This window comes from Bidens hawaiensis, unplaced genomic scaffold (genome assembly GCF_021521415.1).
Source record: "Bidens hawaiensis isolate Kalapana, Puna unplaced genomic scaffold, B.hawaiensis_p1.1 tig00042795_1, whole genome shotgun sequence".
NCBI lineage: Eukaryota > Viridiplantae > Streptophyta > Magnoliopsida > Asterales > Asteraceae > Bidens > Bidens hawaiensis.
Window position 1 is genome coordinate 74808 of NW_027497572.1, and position 17987 is coordinate 92794.

Genomic DNA, 17987 nt, shown 5'->3' on the forward strand with positions numbered 1-17987 from the left:
GAGGTTGAAGTCAAATTGGGATGATTTCGGGAAAGCCAAATAAGCTTTGAGAAGAGATATGAGGCATCATAGCACAATTAGTGTTGTCCATTTCTGAATTATGCTAATTAATTGAGCCTTAATGCATATCGCCAATAAGCAATGAAAGTCATGCTACGTCTAGACCTGCTTTTAACCTATCTAATATGTTATAATAATGCTGAGAATGAAGTATTGAGAGGAAACTTAACCAATATGATCCCATGTTGAGATCTTTTCAAAAGAAATTGAAAGGAATTATAACTGGAATTTGATCTCTTAATGCACCATTTGCTCTTAAATATTGAAATTTAATGTTAAAAATATGATAAAAATGGTTTAAGACAAAAAAGGGTTGCATTTTAACCTTGTAAAAGTCTGAAATTATCAATACTAACAAGCTTTAATTATCTTTGAACTTTCTAGTACACTTAGGTGTTTTATAAGTTGTTTAGACTCATTCTAGTAAGCTTTATACTAAAAAAAAAAAGGTTTGAATATGTTGACTCTAGCAAGCTTTGATGATTTCTGAACTTTCTAGCAAACCTAGTGGTTTTATAGGATTTTTAGGTCATCCTAGCAAGCTTGATGATTGATAATGTTAATTCTAGCAAGCTTTGATGTTTTTGAACTATTCTAGCAAACTTAGTTGTTTTATAGGATGTTTGACTCATTCGAGCAAGCTTTACAGTTGAATATGGTTGAATATGTGATTACTAGTAAGCTTTGATATTCTTAAGCTATTCTAGCAAACTTTGTTGTTTTAATTGAATGTTTGAGATATTCGAGCAATCTTGATGATTATTTGTACTTAAGTGCATTATTCATGTATTATCGGGTAGACTTTAATAAATTAATGCTTCCGGGTAAATTTAGAAGTTTGGAAGTTAATTTTGTCTAGCACACTTGATGATTATGTGATACATGTCTGTTTATGCTTTACATGTCTATTTCGAGTAAGCTTTGTTGTTTTATTTGAAATTTGCACTTGTCTAGCATACTTGATAGATTTTGGTGTTATTTTTCTGAAATTACAAGGATTTATTTGTAAACTTTGTTTACCGAGCAAACCTTATGCGTAGAAGTGTTCTCCTAGCATACTTGTAAACTTCAAAAAATTCCCTGCAAACTTTACTTTCCGAGTACACTTTGTGTTAAGAGCATACTTTTATATAAAAAGATAAATAAGTCTTCTCTAGCACACTTTGCACTTCTGAAGTATTTTCGGGCACACTTTTGTATTAAAGTGTACTTGAATGAATAATTTTTAATTTTATAAATTTTCGAGTAAGGTTTGTGATATTTAGATATTCGAGCAAGGTTGACAATTAGAAATACCTCTAAGTTGTTAGTTTGGGTTTCTTAATTGATTCCTATCAAGATTACCTATTTGATGATTTATACCTGATTATTTGTCTTGTTATTTATTTCTCGAGCAATCTTGTATTTCGAGTAAGCTTCCTTCATTTTATTCACTTAAGGTTATTTTAATTACTTTTAAATGTCTGAACAATTCTGGAACAAGCAAGCTTCGCAAATAGAAAATTTCCTAGCAAGCTTTGAAACATAAACCTTTCCTAGCAAGCTTTGTGTACAGAAAAAACATAATCGAGCAAGCTTTATGCTAAGATATTTTAAAATTGATATTTTGGCACTATTTATGAACAAAATGACAAAATGCATTTAAAACACACTTTCAAAAGATATATAAGAGAGACTTAGAGAAATTTTCGCACTTCACTTTTCTCTCCAACCACTATTGCATTATTGCCGCTACACTCGTTCTAGAACCCTAATAGTTTATTAAAAATCCCTACCCTAATTTGGCCAGCCCTCATATTCTGATTCGGTAAGCATCAATTGATTGTTTTTCGACACTGGTTATATGGGATTGGTCTTTGATATTCATTTTAACTAACATCTATTTTTATGTGTGTTGGTTAACAATTTATCGAAGAATAGGTTCATAAAGAAATTCTTTCTTTTCTTCTTAAATTGTTACTAATTACTTGTCAAAGTTATGGACTTTATGACTATTTTTTTACTTTATATGTGTTTTTGGTGTTTGACAGTTATGGAAGAACCGACATATCCCTTTGAGAAGAAGCATAATATGTGCGCTCTTCTTCAAATTACTCCTGACAACCAGCCTGTTGCCTTGATGATTAGGTGGTTGCAACAATCAAATTTGAGATTCTCTTTGACAGAGTGCCCAGTAATTTATAGAAATCATCAATTGGATTTATGGCACTCTGCTCAATTGATTGAAGATGCTAGAGGAAAGAGAATATAGGCTACCATTTCTCGTCAAGAAATTGTTATAACAGAGCAACTGATTCGGGCAAGCCTACAGTTAAATGATGAATTTGAAGCCCCAGTTCACTTTTCAACAAATCGTTTACTGACTATATTTCTGGTGTGTATGTGTTACCAAGGCGATGTCCATGAGGGGCAATTCAAGAAGGGAATGTTCCCCAACCTGTACTGTTTCTTAATGCATCACATAGTACAGGGATATACACCAAGGAAGGGCTCTTGGACGTTAATGAGCCGTGATTTAGCGAATGCCACCGTGGCGGTTATATTTCGACAACCGTTCAACTTTTCAAAAATGATATTTGACGGTTTGGCCGCTAACTTGAGGAATCCCAACTAGGATAAATTCTTGGTTTACCCAAGATTTCTTCAAATAATTTTCAACAGGAAATTACAAGATTTACCAACAATTGGGATGACTCATCTGCTGCAGGAACCCAATGTGTTTAAAAGAATTGAAAGGCTGGCTTCCACGAGTCATATTAATTTTGATGCTGAATTTGATGTATTACCATGGTTGTATAACCATGATTTTGAGATTATGCCGGTTCCAGAGTCACCTCGTGTGACATCTGAGGAAGAGGAGGATAGTGAGAGTGATGGTGATTATATGTATAACGATGATGATGATGCAGGTATGGTGATGGAGGAGGTGTGAATATGATTTATGAGGCAATTATTGAAGAACACTTTGATTCTACTGCACAAGGGAAGAACCATCCTTTACCTACACCACCAGCCTCACCCATTAGCCCACCCCAACAACAAATTCCATCCCCACCACAACACAAAACACCATCCCCACCACCACAAAATGAACCATACATTCCATCCCTACCAATATCACCTAACCAAACCCAAACTGCACCTCAAACACAAACCCGAAGCCCACCCCAGACCCAACCACAAAACCTAAACCAACCTATTAACCCAACCCAAGACCTACCCTTTCATGAACCATATATTCCAGAACACATCCCAGCCTACCTACTAAACCTACCAAATACTCCCTACCAATCACCAACCTATGAGCCAAACCAACAACAAACCAATATCACTGACCCATTCTCAGATACACCAACCCAATCCCCTTCCCCTGGTGCTTCTTTATTTAGCAGATATATGGACATGGTAATTGAAAACACTGGATTGAAGAGGGAAAATGAAAGTCTTAAAAGGAGAATGATGATCTGAAATTGCAGTTAGAACAAGCACAGTCCAGAATTCAATCCCTGGAGGCTGAAGTTGAGAAGACCTCAGTTGTACCAAAACAGGAGGAGAATCCTTCTTTGGCTAATATTATTATTGATGAGGTTGTGAGGATGGCTGAAAAATGATGAAGATGATGGCTTGAAAACTTTGCAACTTATATGGAGAAAGTGATGAGGAGAGTAGTGAACAGAGGGGAATAGATGACGATGGTTATGATGGAGATAAATCTGATGGGGGGAGCAGGAGTATGATGTGGATAATGTAAATGTTGAGAAGGTGGTTCAGAAAGAAGTTTTTGCATATATATGTGTGAATAAATTTGGTGCTGAAACTGAAGACATAGTGATGACTGAGGCTATAGCAACTGAAGATATTGCTATTGAACCCCAAACTGATGAAATTATTAATAAAGGAGAAGATACTAAGGAGGCGGTGTTGACAGAAGAAAATTGATAATGATTAAACTTCCAAGAAGAAGGATGGTGTGATTGATGAAGAGTTGGAAGATTTAATTGATTAAGTTGAAAACTTTCCCAGTGAACCTGATGAGGTGAGGGAGTCTGAGGAAGAAAGAAGGAAGGAAAAGGGGAAAGCCATAGCCGAAAATGAAGAACAATTGCATCCCCTTGAAACTCAAAAGTCTATTGATGATGTCTTAAATGTTGATGAGACTGAAGAACAAGCTACGAAAAGGCATGTTGACACTCTGAATGAGATCTTGGAAAGGGAAAGAATAGCCAAATATCTAACTGAGCAGGAGTTTGTTTAACGGGAAATTCTATTTGAAAAGGCTCAAATTCAGAGAGATTTAAATGAAGGAGAGATTGATCAAGAAATAATTGAAAGCCTGATTAAGTTGAAACAGAATGAAGAGGTGGACAACACTCTTGTTGTGGTTATTTTCAATATTTCCAATCTGAAAAGGACTGAACCTGAAACACCAACTCCAACCACTGCTGAAAACATCACTGAAGAATCAAATAAGCAGATGGTAACTGATGATGATGGTGAGCCCATAATTGGAAAACTATCAAAGAAATGGGTTGAATATGCAGAAAAGGTGGTATAAGAGGAAAAGGATAAGTGGGTAAAAGATTATTTGGATGATAAATTTGGGAAGAAATATACCAGGAGAAGTAGTTATGATGGAAGAGATGATAATGAAGATGAACCACAAAAGAAGAAGGCTAAAAAGTCTGATAAGCCTGAGTATTTTGTTGAAAGCCCTAAAGAGAAGGAAAGCCCTGTTCAGGCTGTTCTTATACAAGTTTTTATGCCAGATGACTTTGTTAATGAACCAAGAATTGGAGCTCTGGATGACTTCTCTAATGAAGCAGATGATACTGTTGACTCCCCGGATGTTACAGTGACTGATAATCATAGGGAGAATATACAGTCTATGTTGAATGAAGTAAATAAAGAAAGAAGGAGTAATCCAATAATCATGGGATTGATAAAGCATGGATATAAATTTGAATCCCTAGCTCAATTAACTGAAGAAGAGCTACAGGAGTTATTGGATGGTGAAGTGAGGGATATTAAGAAGTGGATGGAAAAGAAAAATAGAGATTCCTTGAAAAATAGGAGATACTTGAAAATGCATGGATTGTCTGATAAAGACTTGAGCAAGATGAAGTTTGATGAACTGGAAAATGCATATTTGACAACTGTTGAAACTGTGGAGAGAGAAGAGTTGGAGAGATTGAGGAAAGAAACTAGTAATAAAGAAAATATTGAAAGATTGTTCAAAAGTATGGTGGGAAAGTGAAATTTCAAATTGATCATGGAGTATCTTTTGAAGTTGCTGACAATCTTACAAGGGAACAAGTTGAAGCTCAGTTTAGAAAATTTTCAAACAAAGATGAGTCTGAAAAATCTGCCAAAATGCCAAGAGTTGTAACACTAGCTGAGAAGGAAAGGGCTGAAAGGAAGAAGAAATGGGAAGAGGATAGAGTAACTTTATTTGACAGATTGATGGAAGCACAGGGAAGAGGAAATGAAACGAAAAATTTGAACAAATCTGAAAAACTGTCCAGGCTAGAAGCATGAACAAGATAAAGCTGAAACTTCAAAAGCACCCAAGGTACCTCCTTTTGTATTTGTGAAACAGGAACCTGTTGAAGACTTAGAGTCATGGGATGATGAGAAAAAGATCAAGACCCTAAAAGACTTGATTCTTAGTAAGGGATGGCTGAAAGTGTACTTGACAATCTTGGAAAGGGCCAACTGAAGGAGTTATTCTATGAAAAAAAAATTGAACGAGAAATATTGGAGGCTGAACAAAGAGACCTTAGAAATTTTGATTGTGGACCAAGGGGAGAAAGATTTATCCCTGCTGGTTAGCTTGGTGGTGAGAGGGTGATGGGCATGATAACAAGACTATCTAGAGAAGGAGGTTAAAACTTTCTAGATTTGATGATGATGCCGAAGGAGATGGTAACTGCCATGTTTGAGAAGAGATTTAGGCATGTGAGGGCCACTGAGCCTAACCTTGATCTGATTTGTACTCTCATTGTTATATCAATATAGTGAATCTTGATTGTGTTGTGAAATCTTTATGATATAATTCCGCTATATCGTATCATATAGTAAATATAAACGAATCGATCCTAATCATTACGTGTTCACGTAAATGATGTTTTGCATGATGAGGATCATTATCTTACAAATATTCAACCTTGCTCGATCCACCAAAATACTTGGTTTCAGCTTGGTTAAGTCAAGGATTTTCTCTAAAACAAACCATGCTCGACTTGAAGAACAACCTTGCTTGATGAAGTGTAGCTTGCTTGAACATACACTTAGAATAATTCTAGAAGATAACTTTGCTCGAAAGTAAGATACCTTGCTTGAATAAGTTCTAGGCTTGCTCGAAGGGCCAAGTTTGCTCGTTTTCCATACTTAGCCATTTCTTAAGGAGGTTGAGAAAATTCCAATCTTTCCTTTGTCGAATCTTGATCTCAACATGTTACATTGACGACAATGGTGTCATCTGATCCATTTCACGTCAATTCCTCAACCGATGATATCTCCAATGTCGACACCCCCGGTTACTACTATAGTTATAATTCCTACGCCAATTTTGATGGCTATGCAACCAATGGAATTTTCATATATGGCATTCAACCGTCCTCAGGGTCCGATGCAGCTGGCTCCTCCGTCCTTTCATACTATGTCTATTCCTCAACAAATGAACATATTGTTGAACTTGATAAATCTAAAAGAGAACCAGATGGCCGCTGATCGCCAATTTCAAGAACAAATGCGGTTAGGCCTAAGGAAAAGGTGAGTCATATCTCCTATGGCGAATGCGAAAATCTTGAGATGATGGTGTTGGTTACTGCTCAGGGGGGGAGACAATAAAGCAACAAGATAACATCTTCCTTCAGTTAACATGCAAAGAAGATATGTTGAAAAAGCTGAAAGGTAATGATGATGAAAAAGACCCTGATGTACGAGTTGGTGGTAGTGAGCAGCAACCAAAGACCGGTCATCTGGTAGTTCTGCTAGTGTTGTGTTGAGTGTTCGGATAAGCAATTGGTGGTGCAACAAGACACTACTAATGTGCAGCCTATTTAGTCTGTAAAGGCCACTACTGTTTTATTTGTGGATAACACGAGGGGTATTGTCATAATCATGGTCAAAGCTGATTGGATCGAGGAAGGAGAGTTCGTTGATTATTCACTATCCAGAGATCAAATTGCGTTGTTGCTTGGATTGAACGATGAGGAGTTGGATAAGTTGGAGAACGAGGAAGATGTTGTGGTGATTATTGATAATTAGGTGAGATTTGATAAAAGTATCTCATCTCGGGATACGTCGTTTACTTGTGATGAGGTGGAGGTGGAGACGTAGCAAGCAAGGAATACCCTGATCTGTATACACGTACGAATACAGATGAAAGAGTTTCATTCTTCACTACAGAACATGTAAAAGCGGATGAAGAGCGTCTCGGGAAGAAGAAAAAGAAGAGTAAAGTAAGCGAGGTCGGGTCGAGTTCGAAGGATTCGGCGGTTAATGTATTTGAAGGTATATTTAGACAAAATAAAGCTCGTTTCTCGAAGCTTATTGAGGTTTTAAGTCATGCGGATCAAGAGGACAATAGGTAGATAAAAGCTCGTGCTACAGCTCACCTGATGACTTCGTTCAAAGCTTTAAAGATAGTCAAAGGTGATATCTTCTCTTAGCTTTACGATCCTGAGCCTAAAGTATGTATTACAAAGTGGGAACACGCTTAAAGTACTATCAACATATTGCCTATGTTCTTACTTTACCGAGATGGGACGTACGAACATTGGCGAATAGACCTTTCGTCAATCGAAGTGGTAGTCAAATGGTGGGTTGGTTTTATCAACAGTTGTTGTTTGAGGTACATCATGGTTTCAAATTTTTTAAACCCTAGGTTCCGACACGTAAGTATATAGAGGAGATTGATCCAAGAACTGGTTGGAGTAAGCTTGTTCTTAAAGTAAAGCCGCAACACACGTTAAAGCAAGTTCAAGTGAAGACTTTCCCCCCAAAGTCTTTACAAGACTTTTAATCGGTGGTACTACAATAACTGCATCGGTGAAGCCTTCATTGTACTTGGATCAGGTTTGAAGACGGAGTTCATTTGAGTGATCGACCTGATGTGGTTGGTTAACTTATATGAGTCTGATAATGATGCGCTAACTAACAATCAAATCATATGGGCTTAGTTGAAATATTACGATCTCGCTATGCAATTTCAACATGTGGTGTGTGTTTTCCATGCGTTCGGGATTCATAGTTGTGCTGATAAGAAGACTAAGAGATTCAAGTAATCAAGACAAAGAGCTTGAGACGAGGGGTAGTTTGTTAGTACATGTTTTGCGTCTCGGTCTTTGTTTATTTATTATAATTGTTTATTATTAATGTAAGGGCATTTTGGTAATTGTTATAAGTGATATTCGTTAATGTAAGGGCCATTTGTTATGTTATGTATAACGAATTAGCCCATTCGTTATGTTATTAGGCCATTCGTTAAGTATGTTTAACAAATGAAGGTCAATGAATGAGTCATTCCTTGTACCTTAATGTATTGATAGGAAATGAAGATGAATGTTCCCTATTCGTTATGTGATGTATAGCGAATGGGGTCGTATTCTATAAATACTTGTACCCTGTTCATAGATTTATCAAGTGTGTTATTATTATTGCGAGATCTCGTTACTCTGCCCAATTCTCTACTCACACACACTCCTTAAGGTAATTTAGTAATTGTATAGTCACCAGAGCATATCAAGATCTTGGTCGATAATGTATAAGTATTGTTGATTAACTGTAATCAATCAATCAGTGGTTTCTCAAGTGTTTGTAACTTCCTAAGCAAATCCCACATCGGTCGTGCACAAGAGAGATCCTTGGTTCATAAGTAAATGTCCTACCTCTTAAATCACGAACACGTTTTGGGCTTAATGGTAGTGGACGAGGAGAGAGAGCTCCACAGTTAAGCGTGCTAAGCTGGAAGTAGTAACAAGATGGGTGACCTCCTCGGAAATCTCCACTTGGGCAACCAAAAACAAATCCGTGAGCTCATTGTGGGTAAAGCAGACAATATTGTTGGTGCGAGGGGCCGGATGTTACAACTAGCATATACAAACTACATAACATGCATATAACCTTATACATGTGTATTTTAAAATACAACCTTCAAATGTTTTTGTTAATATTAAACATGTGTAGGCTATGCGCATTTTCGTGTAGGTTATATATAATTATTGATGCTTAAATACCTATGCAGGTTTATGTTTTTGTGTAGGGTGTATATTGTTATTGATATTTAATGCACACATGAGTAGGATATATATGTATTTTGCATGTAGCTTATATATTTGTTGATACTGAATTACATGTGCAGGTTGTATATTGTTGTGTAGGTTATATATTTTCTTATGTTAAGTGCAAGTGTAAGTTATATATTTTTGTGTAGGAATATATGTTGTATATGTTTTTTATATTGTAATACAAACTTGTGTATAAATTTTTATTATTATTATTATTATTATTATTATTATTATTATTATTATTACAATGTAAATATGTGTTAATTTATGTATGTATGTTAATTAAGAAAAATTATGTATAAATGACTTTAAAGAAAATTACATTGTGGTGGAAAATGATACATTGAGTTAAAAGAAAAATTTTAAGGAGAAAAAGTAATTGTGGTGTAGGAATAAATTGTATTGTGTAGGATAAAAAATGAAGAAGGAAGAAAAACAAGTTACAAAAACGGATGAATTTTGTATATATTTTTAATTATTTTAGTTTGATTAAATATGTTAATTAGAAAAAAATCTTAATGGTTTTAACAGTTGTATTATTTGAAGAGAGTAGATATTTAAGGTCGCAATTAAACCATTTTCATTTATTTTAAAACATTTATGATTTCAAATTAAAGCAGTTGTTCATATTAATTTCTCATATTAAAATGACTTTTCACATGAACCATCCCCTAAAATGACTTCTCCCAATATATATATATATACATATATATATATATATATACACTCACACTTGATACTCGTCTTAAAGAGAACTTCAAAACTCCTAAACAATTATTTAAAAAAAAATTAAAAACATTTTGTAGTTTCTTTTATTTCCATTATTCTTATATGTTGATCTCCCCCCCCCCCCCCACACACACACACCCCACCCCAAAGAAAAACCTTGTCAGTTTAGTGCATATGTGTAATAGTGTGCATTACAGAGAATACAACACTGTTGCACATATTTTATACACATTATTATATATATGCGTTATAAGAATAATACACACATCAAATACACATTAATACGTATGTGTAATACAGCCAGTAATGCACGCGAACTACATCGACTTTATTTTTTATTTTTTTTGCATATAATACAACACTATTGCACATATACAATACACAAATATTGAATATATGCAATTAAATACTATTGAACATAAAAATACATAGTAATACATATGTATAATACAACAGTATCACACACTAATACCTATGTGCATCACGTTTTTTTTTTCAGTGAATAGTAATAAAATATAAGATTAATGGAAAAAACAGAAATTTAAGAAAAAAAAATTTTTTAATTAAAAATAATTTTGTAGAAGTTTTTAAGTTTTCTCTAAAGATGAGTTTTCTCATTATTTATATATATATATATATGTGTGGGGGGGGGGGAGTTCACGTACAAATGAAATTAACGTACAAATTGTGAGAATCAAGTAGAGTGATTATATATACAAGTAGAGTAATTATGTAGTTACATAATAGAGTAATTGCATAATTACTCTACTTGTATATATATAATTACTCTACTTAATTCTCACAATTAGCACATTAATTTTATTTGTATTTGACCAAAACCCCCTATATGCCAGCTAAGTTAATCCAGTTAAGTGATGCTTTTTAGTAAGCTAAGTTGTTCACCTTATTAATGCGTGGGAATTTGCCAACTTATTACAAGAAAACCCTTTATTTATGTTTAATGTGTGTGTGTTTGTGTGCGCGCGCATATCTTACACATGCAATTGAAAGTCAACTTGTTTAATCTGGAACAAATTAACAACTTGACTTAGGATAGTTAAACGTAGATGTGGCAAATGGGTTGGGTTGGGTCGAACGAGTCATGAGTTGAAATGAGTCATGAGTCAAAACGAGTACGAGTCAGAATGAGTTTGGGTCAAAATAAGTCAATTAAAAAAAGGTTTATTTTGGTTTGCGTCGAAATAGGTTAGGGTCAAACCGGGTTTTGAGGGTTTTTTTCTTTTTTTTTTCTTTTTTTTTTTTGAACGAGAATAACAGCGAAATTAGTTTTTTTAGAATTTTCGTTTTTTGTTTATATTTTAAGTTATGATATAACTATTATTTTTTTTAATATTTTTTAGGGGTTTTCTATTAAGATAAAAAACCCTCAAAAGAAATATTCAAAAATAATAATAAAAAAATTATAACTCAAAATATAAATCATAAACAAAAAAAGTAAAAATACTAAAATGTTTTCTACGTTATCCTCGTTCTATAAAAAAACAAAAACAAAAACCACCTAGAATCGAGCCGAAACCGAAAGAATCGACGAAAATGAAACAAAAAACAAAAGGCCAAAACCGGACCACATCAATCGAAATCGAAAAAATCAATCAAAACGAAACTAAAAGAACTCAAATCGAACAAAAATAAAACTGAAAAAACGAACAAACACGAGTCCAAAATTGACTAGACAGAAACAAAAGAAACCAAAACCCAACACGTCACGGGTGAAAACTCGTGTTGGCTTGAAACCTGAACCGAACCCGTTCCAATCTGAAACTCGTTTCGTGCCGAAACCTGTCTTGTACGAAAACCCGTTCCGATCCCAAACCTGTCACTTTTCCTTAGGACACTAATTCACATCGACCCATTTCTTTGAACTTGTCGACCCATTTTGACCCGAAAATATAAGAATGGAATTTCAAATGACTCATTTTGACACATTTAGTTAAAACCTTTTACCCATACCAACTCATTTAACTTTTAAAACAACTCAAATTGACTCATTTGAAAGGGTTTGGGTCAAGATTGTCACCCCTACTTAAACATGTTTAAATTACCAACTTGACTTAGGATAGTCAAGCGTGTTTACACTGCTTAGGCATTTAACCAACTAAATAATTAAGATTAGTTTTGTACTTGTTAATTTGAGTAATAAACAGTTTAAATTGTAAGTCAACTTGTTTAATTGAAAGTCAACAGGTCAAACATAAAATGTCAAATGTTGTTAGATTTGGAGGAAAAAAGATAATAAACCGAAACAGGGTCAAAGTTGCATAAGTTAACAGACCGTAGCGTTGGAAATTGCACGGGTGCATCTTTTCGCATGATTTTTCAAATTTGGGACAAACGATTGGTCGCGAATACATAAGAAAATAAAAAAAAGGAGTAGGTACCAAAACTGCAAAAAAACCACCACGGGATTGAAAGCTGCGTTTGAGGCCAATTACAAGGACCAAAACTGCAATTAAGTCTGATAATAAATTAATTAAATAAAGAAAAGACTATGATCTAAAAGTATAGAATGGAACCAATTACACAGGTCAGTCAGCTAGATAAAAACAACTGAAACTAGCTTCCATCATTAAAACACGATATATAGGATGTTGAAATACTAGTTTCATATTATTGGCTTACAAAAGAATAAACAGCAAGCAACATAACAAGAAGCTAAACATAATAAATCATACCAACTTCAATCAAACTAATATGAGGAATATGAAGGGCGACCGCAGGACCCCTACAGTTCTTACGAAGAAACGAATACCCAATATCGATCACGAGCTTCTTCAAGTACGAAGACGACCTCCGAGCCTTAACATATGAGTGCCCCATGATACAAGCAACTCCCGCTTCCATAGCCGCTATTAGTTGCAAAAGCTCCTCTCTAACCGCACCATCGATCGCGAGCCCCGACGAAGACAGCTGGAACCTCACTTGCCGTCTTCTTAGTTGCGGGTTTTCATCATCATAGTCAGATCTTAAACGTTGTAGCATTAACGATTTGCTACTTTGTACGGTGGGCCCCGCCGGATCAAACTGTTCACACACGGTCAAAGTGGCATTTGACCGTATGCTTATGACGGCCATTCGTCCATCAAATGACGAGTTTTCAGTCGATAATTGCGGTTCAACCGCTTCCATTTGAAAAATTCCGCTATGCTTTGAATTAGTTGATTCTCAAAGTTACCATCGTCTCGTTGAATGTCTTTATACCCATATCTAACAATGCACCTATACATACGGTACGGTCTCGGGCATATACGCCCAATAAGAAACCGTTCTTCGGGTAATACAAAAGGAACCGGGAAGTGTTTCACACACACGAACACTAAAACATTATGAAAAGCGGGCAAATTGGTAACAAAATGTGAGAAAATTGAGGGCACACCAGTGGCGAGTTCAGAGTATATGAGGCCGATACCGGGGACACGAACGATGCCTAAAGAGGGGCCCAGACCGAGAAGCCATTTTAATGAGACTTTATTATGGAGATCGTGGTTGTATTTTTTGCGGGTTCCATAATGCCACACGTACATTACGATCATAAACACAGAGGCAAGTAAAAGAGAAGCCCAACCGCCATGAGGAACTTTCATGATTGCAGCCGACAGATAGATAACTTCAATGAGCCAAAATGCGATAAGGAAAACTATGGCATATACAAAGTTTTTCTGCCACACGAAGGTTATAACGAGTGCCATGAGAAAAGTAGTTATGAACATAACCGTCATGCACGCAAGTCCTGCAGATCAAATGTTAATGTCAAAACATGTTTAGGAAGATATGAACATTTTTGTCTTTCTTTTGATAAAAAGTTAACGTAATATTTGGATGTGGTTAGTGGGCAAGACTTTAATTGATATGAAAATGGAACTTCTAAACTTAAATATCAAATTCAAATTAATAGACTAAAAAGGGGCTATTTGGGTAAAACCACATGGACTAAAACTGAATTTAAACTCTTCTTAAAGTTAAATAAAGAAAACCACTATACTTTCTTATTTTTCACAAGAAAGTAGGCCCTCGACTTGTAACTCGTAAAATAAAAACATAAAAAAGTCACTAAACTAATTTCAATGTATTCAAGTCTAGAAGCAATGAAGCATGTTAATGACTTATCAGCTCTTAAACTTCTCAAAATTCAATAAAGTGACATTCAACAGTTAGGCCAAACGTACTGGGCGCCATTTGAGGGCGATAAGGGGCGATGAGGGGCTAGAACACCGCCCCCCCCCCCCCCCCGGCGATTTTAGGGCGATTAGGGGTGGGGGCGAGGTCTTTTTCTCGCCTGGAAGAAGGGCGAATTGTGTGTGTGGGGCCGGCATGTATTCATGTGTGTGTGTTATATATACACATATATATATTATTATATTACTATTTGTAGCCCCTACACCATTACACCCCAAAAACAAATCTCACCCCTTGCTGACTGGGCGCCATACGGCGCAAAACGCCCCAATTTGTAGCCCCTCCACTACACATAGCCTTAAAAGATAGAAAAGAAAAGAAAGAAAAGAATTATACATCTTAAATTTAACTAAGTTAAAAGGCATTTAAAAAATATACTCAAAGGTATATTTAGATAAGTTGAGGGACTTTATTAAACAAAATTTATGGTGACAGATTTTAGGTGAATAATAATAATAATAATAATAATAATAATAATAGTAATAGTAATAATAATATAATAATTATAATAATAATAATAAGAAGAAGAAGAAGACGACTATTGGTTTTCTTATGCAATAACTAACTAATAACCTTTAACATTATAGTTATGTGTTGAATGTGAATTATAAAAGGTTTACCGTATGCATTGGCAACTAGAATAGGGTCCTGCAATCCAACCGCAACCAAAAGAGTAAGAACCATGAGGATCCAGTTGATTTCTGGTACATAAATCTGGCCAAACATATGTTTGGATGTGTGGACAATTTTGACCCTGGGGAAACAACCAAGGGCATGGCATTGCTTTACTATTGAAAAAGTAGCTGAAATGATAGCTTGACTCCCCACGACTGATGCTAGAGTAGCTATAACAAACACGGGCCAAAATACCGGTTCTGCAACAAAACAAAGAACGCTTATTAATAGGTGATGGTAATTGGCCCAACCCATCCAGCATGTTATGCCAACTCTACTAAAGATACACAAAATTTATATTGCAAGGGCTAACCAGGTACAGATTTATAGAAGCTGTTTGGTATAGCAGTAATATTTTTAGACAGATAAGCGGCTTGGCCCATGTATTGTATAACCAAACATGGGTATACAACCGCAGCAAATGCAAGCTGCACAAATAAAAAAAATATTATTTTCATAATCCATAAGGAAAAGAGAAATAATATAAACTTACTCTTATAGAGAATGCAGTAAAATGTCCAAGATCAGCAAACATAGCTTCGGTACCTGATCAATTATACAAATAAAAAAAACATAGAAAATGTGCCTTTTGGAAATTATTGGACCATAAAATAATATACCTGTTACAGAGAGAAGAACACCACCGAGTGACAGCCAGCCAGCTGAACCAGTGTCTCTAAAGAACTTAATTATGTAATGTGGAGATAACGCATATACAATCTTTGGATTCCAAATTATAATATTATAAAACCCAATTCCACATATTGAAATCAACCATAATATAACAATAGGAGCAAAGACAATTGCTACACGTTGAGTGCCCGTGTGTTGCAATGCAAACAAGCCAATCAATATGACACAAGACAATAATAGCACTCCCCCTGATACAAAAAAAAAAACAAAAGAAGAAATCAACAATAAAAATTAAATATATAAGCAATCAAAATGTGTAGTGTTTGCTATTTCAGTTAAAATGAACGGTTTTTGAAAGATAATAATTATGGAAAACTTAAAATCGAGAGTGTGGTTACCATGAGTTAGCTCTAATCCAACACCTTGAACTTGAAGTCCTGATACTGCTGACATAACTGCAATTATAAAAAAACAAAAATATACGTTATCATAGTGATTATTAGTTTCTCAAAGTAAAATCATACAATTTTGATACGAAACGGTCAAAATTAGTGATTTTAAGCAATAGATTTCACATCAATTTGATTAGTTTCTTTATATCCAAATTATTTTATACCAATAACTTTTTCTATGCTTAAATATAAACTTCTCTATGAAAATTGTAAAAAACAAACATAACTCCTTAAATATAATTTAGACTAAATACAATTTTTGTTCTTTATGTTTACCCAAATTAAAGAATGGGTCCTTTAAATTTTTTACTTTCACTCATTGTCCTTTATTAGAAAAGTTCCCTTGTTTCTCACTTTCTTGTGCTTTTGACCAACGGGCGTTAATTATATCTGTTAGGTCAAGGTCATCATTGTCTTTTAAACATAAAGAACTATTATTGTAATTGGTAAAGTTTCTTTTTATTTATTTTTCTTTTCTTTCCTATCCTTTTATCCTTCTCTTATTCTTTTTATCACCTTTTCTTTCTTTGCAATAGGTCACACGTTAAAATTCACGCACCAGAAATTGCAGGAGTAATGACACCATCACCAATGACCATAGAAGCTGCTAATAACACAACAATAAGTAGAGACGTGCGTAGTTTTTTATGTTTTTCCAAAATCCTCTTTAGTTGTGGAGATGAAGATGATTGTGGTTGCGAAGGACCATATTTGTAAGAAGATAATTCCTCATCGGCTGCTTGTTGATTTGAAGTAAACTAAACTTTGCATGTCTACAGAGTAATGAGTATAACGCAATTGTTCCACCTGAAAAGTTCATATGTAGCAGTAAAATAGCCAACTCAGCATGTAAATTAACCAAACGTTCAGTGAGCTGTTCCGCAAGAAGCTCATTTATGTTCGTTTATTTAATAAAAAACGAACGAATATGAACAGAATATTTGTTCATCCAGTTACTCGTTACAATTTAGTCAAGTTACATTAATGTTTTAGACCCAACAGATTGATATTCATGTTACTTTTAGTTGGTGCTTGCTCAGTGTTGTTCGTTTATATGTGTAAATCAATGTTCAGATATATTCCTTCATGCATGTCCCATGAATCGTTCGTTTATACTATTAATGAACAAACATAAACGAACAAGAACCCACATGAACATGTTCATTTTCTTAACAAACGAGAACGAACATGCCAAGTTCGATTCGATTACAAGCCTACAAACCGGACGAGTCATAAGTCAACGGACATAAAATACATCATACAGACTCCATATTGGCTCACCTTCACCATTATCATCAGCACTTAGAACGATAAATACATACTTTAGCAAAGGGATTAGCGTTAAAGTCCAAAATATTAACGAAAAGGCCCCGAATATAACATCTAGAGTTTGATAATCAGGCAGATTGCCAACAAATATGCTTCTATAGACATAAAGAGGTGAAGTACTCAGATCTCCATACACCACACCAAAGCTTTGATACGCCAACAATAAATTCCGTGACAAATTCAAGAAAAACTGCAAAAAGCAAAAGCAAAAGGGATGATGTGAAATGAAACAAACCAAACCAAACCAAGGCGTAGAGTTGTAAGTAAATGTAAACTTTAGAACCTGAGACGGGCTTCTAGATGTTAAGGTGGCAGATTCTGGCTCCATCCTCGGCATCAGGCTGCCTGCTATAAATAATAAAAATAAAAATTGGGATCTTGAAAGAAATGTATGAAGCATAAATTCTAGACAAGCATCATCTTATGTTATGGCATAATAATGTCACAGAGCATAACAATTATTGGAAAATTTGGTATAATAAAAATAAGCATTGCTGACTGAAAGAAAGATTATTCAATTATGATATGTAAGCAGCAAGCAACGTTTAGTCTTTCAACATCATCATCATCATCAAATGTATAAAAGTATAGTATAGTAATGAACCTAAAACATTTACCTTGAGTT

At 34.8% G+C, this 17987-nt stretch overlaps 1 pseudogene across 1 annotated transcript; it reads right to left on the bottom strand.

The window, feature by feature from the left end:
* Positions 1–12654: 12654 nt before the first annotated feature.
* LOC143593785 (potassium transporter 4-like) lies at positions 12655–17699 on the bottom strand (annotated as a pseudogene). The gene is made up of 9 exons (XR_013146191.1): positions 17646–17699; positions 17315–17552; positions 16593–16840; positions 15980–16036; positions 15569–15829; positions 15442–15494; positions 15262–15376; positions 14894–15148; positions 12655–13827 (listed from the first exon to the last, which is right to left on the bottom strand). The product of XR_013146191.1 is annotated as a potassium transporter 4-like (transcript).
* Between the last annotated feature and the right edge of the window lie 288 nt (positions 17700–17987).